Genomic DNA, 5,706 nt, shown 5'->3' on the forward strand with positions numbered 1-5,706 from the left:
GCTCCAGCCAATTACATGTCACGTGACGCGACGCAGCCGCGCTGCGGTCCGTGCGACAGCAGCAGGCCACAAAAGTGAGATGACGGACCTCATCTCTCGGGCTTGGGCCGTGTGGCCGGGCGAGTAATGTCCCCAGCCCGTCCAGGGAACGAATCAGGGCGGCAGCGCGGCGGCACACAGACGTAATGAACTCGGGGCCGACGCCGCCGCCGGGGATCGAACCCGGGGCCGGGCCGGGCGGGCCGCCGTCACTCAGGGCCGTCACGTCACCGCGAGGCAGCAGCACGTGGCCCCGGGGCCCTGGGTCCAGCCGGCGCGAGGATGCACTCTAATCGCGGAGGAGGACACGCCTCAATCACCTCCACGACAAACTCCCCGGCCTGGGTGCGTGCGCGGCCGCCGCTCGCCTATAGCCTCTCCGCTGGCTCCGCTGCCCCCTTCCTCCCACGAGCCACCTACGAATGGGATGTCACGTGAGGGCCCCGTACGGCACGCACGGCCTAGCCGGAGGAAAGGTCGGAGGTCGGCGCGAGAGAGGGTTTGACAAGCGCCCCGCCACCCCGCCCATTCCTTCGTGTTTGTCTTTCCCGCCGGCGACAGTCACGCAGAGGAGGCGTCCGTCTGTGTTTCCCTGTAATTTGCGTCGCTCTGGTCAGGTCCGTCTGTGTCACCCGCGGCCATTCCCGGCCCGAGTCACGCCATACTGTCTCACGACGGCGCGGCCGCCGGGGCCGGCCAGGAGGGCGTCACGAAGGAGGCGCCCCGGTCCCACACAGGCTCCCCCCACGTGACCCTAGGCGGCTGAACAATGGCAGGGCAGGGCTGGACATCGCGCACAGGGGGCCCCTCGGGGGTGGCTGGCTGGCCAGGCCATGCCGCCAGTGCAAAGCGAGCCGCTTGACGGACGTCAAGTGGAGGCCAACGCCGCGCTGGCCGCCTTTGGCCGCGCCCTCCACTGATCCGAGACGTCCCGGAGCGCCCCGCGGCGTCCCGTTGTTGTCTCCGATACATTTTCCCATGTCGTGCCGCTCGTTAATTAAACGCACATCAGGCCGTGTGTCATTACCGAGGGGTGCCCAACTGAGGTAATCAGGTGTACACAGAGTAGGTAATCCCTGGTAATCACCGGTAATCATTGGTAATCACCAGTAATCCTTGGTAATCGCCGGTAATCCTTGGTAATCGCCGGTAATCCTTGGTAATCACCAGTAATCCAGGGTAATCGCCGGTAATCCATGGTAATCACTAGGTAATCGTTGGTAATCACCAGGTAATCGTCGGTAATCACCAGGTAATCGTCGGTAATCACCAGGTAATCTTTGGTAATCACCAGGTAATCTTTGGTAACCACTAAGTAATCCAGCAAGGAAATTCCTGGTAATCTTTGGTAATCACTGGTAATCTTTGGGAATCTGGTGTAATCTTTGGGAATCTGTGGTAATCTTTGGGAATCACTGGTAATCTGTGGTAATCAATGGCAATCTTTGGTAATCTCTGGTAATCTTTTATCAGTGGTAATCTTCGGAAATCCTTGGTAATCATAGGTAATCTTCGGTAATCTTCGGTAATCTCTGGTAATCCTTGGTAATCATCGCTTTTTGGTAATCAGGTGTACACGATTTTTTCGAGTTGGGCACCCCTCGGTCATTACATGGCGTGCGTGCGGCACTCACACACAGGCACTCCCCTCCCCAATTTCACTGCACTTGCGCCCCGGGGGCGGCCCCTACACACCGGTGACAAGCCCGAGGGACTTCCACCCTGCAGACTGCCGCCTTCCTCCTCCCTCCCCCTTCCTCATCTTCCTCCTCATCGAAGAGTCCCACGCGTGGACCACTCACGAGTGATATGCGTGTCTCACGCCAACTACAGTACGATGACGCGAGCGAGTGCGAGAGAGACAGTGAGCGTGCGGCCTCACGACAATGCCATCATCATCCCCAGCAGGCAGGCGGCGGGGCGAGGCGACAAGAAGGGACACAAGGCAGTTCCGCCCTCCTCCTGATCGGACACGAGATGCACGACGCGCCCGCCGCCGCAGGGAGATTCGAATTTAATGATATCGACGGCGCGACTAAAATTCACATCGCCTGGCGCGCTGTCGCTGCTGCTGGGCCGGGCCGGCTGGGTGCGGCCCTCTGCTCCGGGCGGCCGGCAGCGCGGCGGCAGCGCTGTTGTGACTCGTGTGACTGTCCGCGATGATGGATGTCCCGCGGCTCGTTACTGCTGTATTTGTGCCCCTCCTACCCCTTCCCCTCCTCTACCTCTCCCTCTGGCGCGACGCGGCGGCGTGTGTTTGTTTATTCGTTTGTTTCGTCGCATCGCAGCGGCACACCTGTCATAGCTGCACCGCAGGCAGGCGCGTCCCATCGGCAGGATCTCCGAGGATCCTCTTAGGGGGATTGACTCCTGCACAACCATTGACTCGCTGTATCAGAAATACGATGAATTACACACACATGACTCTAGTTGAAGTTAAAGAGTGGGCAAGGACCTAGGAATAGCTGCTATGAACAAGTAGTCGTGCAGTTCAAGTTGAATAAGTTCAAGTATGAGAATGGGGAGAACATCCCGACCGAGCTTAGAACGGAACGGAAGCTCCTCCGCTCCTCCGACGAGGCCAGGCCCTGCTGCGTCCTCGCCTCGGGACGGCTCGGGCCGCAGCCCGCTCCCATCTTGTTCCGATGCGTATTCTGATTGGGCGGGGCGTAGCCGGTGGCCCGGTCCACATTCCAGCGAGAGCGAGGACAGCGAGGCGACAGCGGCCCGGCCGAGGCCCGGCGCCCCGAGCGTGGAGCGCGGCTCGAGTTACGGCCCCAGCAGCACAACAGACAAGATGGCGCCCATTGTAAACCACAGCGTTTGACGGCCGCAAGTTTGGGTGCTCATCAGGACAGTGTCTGCGGCCCGGCTGTGTGGTCGGCTTGGTGTTTTGTGGTGACCCCGCAACAGCACACCAGCCACTTGTTCACAGGTTTTTTTCCCACGAATTTTTCGAGGGCGCCCTGCCCTGCCTTCTGATGCCTGTGCTGCTGGTGACGAGGCGGGGAGCGGTGGAGAGGTGTGCTCCGAGGTGCGGTGGTCCAGCACGTATAGCTTTCATTTCACGCGTAATGAAACTACGTGCCTCCGAACCCAGGGAAATATAGAGAAGGGCGCAGGGGAAAGAGGAAGGGGGGATAGATGAAGGAAGGGGGAGGGGGGCACCAAATGTCAAGCGCCCCGAGCGAGTGGATGTGTGTGTGCGCGCGCGTCCTGCGTCCTGTTAGCAGTGATGACTCGCGACTGGCTTTGCGCCGCTCCGGGGCTATTGATGGGGCAGCAGGGACCGACAGGACCGACAGGACGGGCGGGCGGGTCCAACAGTTCCTTCAGCACAGTAACGGTTGTCCACACACACTTCCTCGCAGGCCGGTTCAAAGGACAAGACGAGCAGTTCGGAGAGCAGGCCGCGGGGCGGCGGCCGAAGCGACCCCGAAATACATATTTCAACGACCAAAGATGACAAAGGGTTTAGGGGTGGGAGGAGGTGGGGTGACCCCTAAGGGGTTGATTAGTTCATATAGCAACGCGAAAAAGAGGAACGGAGAGAGAGGAAGGGGAGGGGGGGGGGAAGAGGGAGAGAGGGCGTAAATGGGAGAAGGGGCGGCGGCTGTGCCACTCCAGTAGCCCCAGCGACCGTCCTCTCATTCAATATGGGGGAGGTAGCGGCGGCCTCGAGAAAATATACAGAGAAGGGTGGCGGCCGGGGGAGGCAGAGAGCGTTGATTACCAAGTCGGGATGGTCGGGACCCGGGCCGCGAATATCAGGTGAGCTCCCAAAAAATAATAAGCGCACGCAGGAGAAAGAGCAGGAGGGTAGCGGCAAAGAGGAGCAGGGAAAATGAAGGACGAGGAAACGCGGAGGGAAAATAAAACGACAAAAAAACTCTGCTTCCAATAATTGTTGAGAAATACGCGATCCTATCCTTCCCCTCGCGATAAGAGACTCATCGACGCCGTTGAACTCTATAGGGCGCACGCGCGCCAGCCCTTGCCGTTCCCGAGGGTAGGGCAAAAAGACCCAGCGTAACTGGAGGAGAGAGGGAGAGAGAGGGTAGTGGGGGGGGGGGGCGACACCGGTAGAGAGCCGCAATGGGATGGGCGAGGACGAACCATGAGCGACTAACTAATGAGCCTCCCTTCTTCGCGCGGAGCAAGGGACTTCCTAGGAAGTCGAGCACGAGCACGGCGAGACCCGCGCAGCCTCTCGGCGTCAGAGGGTATCCGCGGCGGGTACCCCGGCGGGTACCCCCTCCCCTCCGCCCCGCGGTGACTCAGCCCGCCCGCGGCGCCCGCGGCGCGAGGACCTCGTTGAGCGCGGTGTGCTCGGCAAACACCCGGGCCCCCGGGCCCCTCCAGGGGCTTTGTACAGCCCAGTGACGAAGTGACAAGTCTCAAACGCAAACTTGGCTCCGCCTATTATCCGGGGGGCGTACGTCCCACCGCGCTCCTCCCGCGGCCTGGGCCGCGCGCTGGGCTGCGCAAACAGACAGCGCTTTTGATCTTGTTTGAGAGCTTGTCGAACGTCCATCAAAGAGGCATTCGAGATATACTCTTGTCATCGGGCCACAGCGGCGGCGGCGCACGGCTGGGTGTGTATAACTTTTCCACGACGCTTTGCACGCCGTACGTACGAACGCCCAGCGGCGGCAGCAGTTGTCCTCGGCTGTCCTCCTCCTCCCGCTTGAGGTCGGTAATCGCGCCCTGGAGAATAGTGTCCCGGAAGCGACGCGGCGCGGCACGGCCGCCCGCCGCCGTCGTCGGCAAAAAGGCGCCGGACGGACGACGTCGGCGGCGAGGAGCACGAAGGGAAGGGAAGGGACCCCGCGTCTCAAAGGTCAGCGGCGCCGGGCCGAGGTCACCCGGGAGGCATCACGTATCGCGACGTGGCGGGGCGTGGCGGCGCGGCGAGCGTCCAAAACGAGCTGCCGCGGAGCGTCCGTCGCCCGTACGGCCCCGTACGGCGGCGACGCTGATGAGGGCAGTGGCGTGGCCGGCTCGTCCCTCTCGCACTCGACGCGCAGCTCCCGCGCGGCGGCCCCGCCCGGCTACGCCACCCGGGTAGGTGAAGAAGTCGGTGCGGGTCGCGGGAACCAGTTGCAACCACCGGGTGGAGTCGTACGTGCCGCGCGGGCTCCATCATTACAGCCGGCATCCCCAGCCTCAGCTGCCAGGAATAAGAGTAAATCACGCCGGGTGGCGTCCCTCCTTGTGTTTAGGAGGACGCCCGCCCGCCGATGTTGGCCAGCCGGTGGTGGTGTCCATCCGTGTCCACCGCGGGGCCCCGTTGTTATTGCAGCACATAACCGCTCGGAGCCGACATGTCAGCGCAGCCACCGCACCTTCTTACAACTCGCTCGCACTCGTTGAGACACCCTTTCCGCCGCTCTCCCTCCTCCCTGGACGTCGCCGTCGTCGTCGTCGTCCCGTCTGCCGCTGCTGTGGCGAGAAAGCCCCCGGGCGCACGCGATGTTGAGTCATCACAGTGTAAACATTCTTGTGGTCACCTGGGAGCAGAGAGGGGCCTAACCGACGACAGTGAGGCTGGGGAGGGAGAGCAGGCTACTGCTGCGGCTGCTGGACGTCCCTCCATTAAATGGCACATATTTCGGGCGGCCGCAGCAAGAGTCTCTCCACCACCACCACCACCCGTCTCTCTCTCTC

The sequence above is a fragment of the Frankliniella occidentalis genome, unplaced genomic scaffold (genome assembly GCF_000697945.3).
Source record: "Frankliniella occidentalis isolate FOCC.00 unplaced genomic scaffold, Focc_3.1 Scaffold140, whole genome shotgun sequence".
Taxonomy (NCBI): domain Eukaryota; kingdom Metazoa; phylum Arthropoda; class Insecta; order Thysanoptera; family Thripidae; genus Frankliniella; species Frankliniella occidentalis.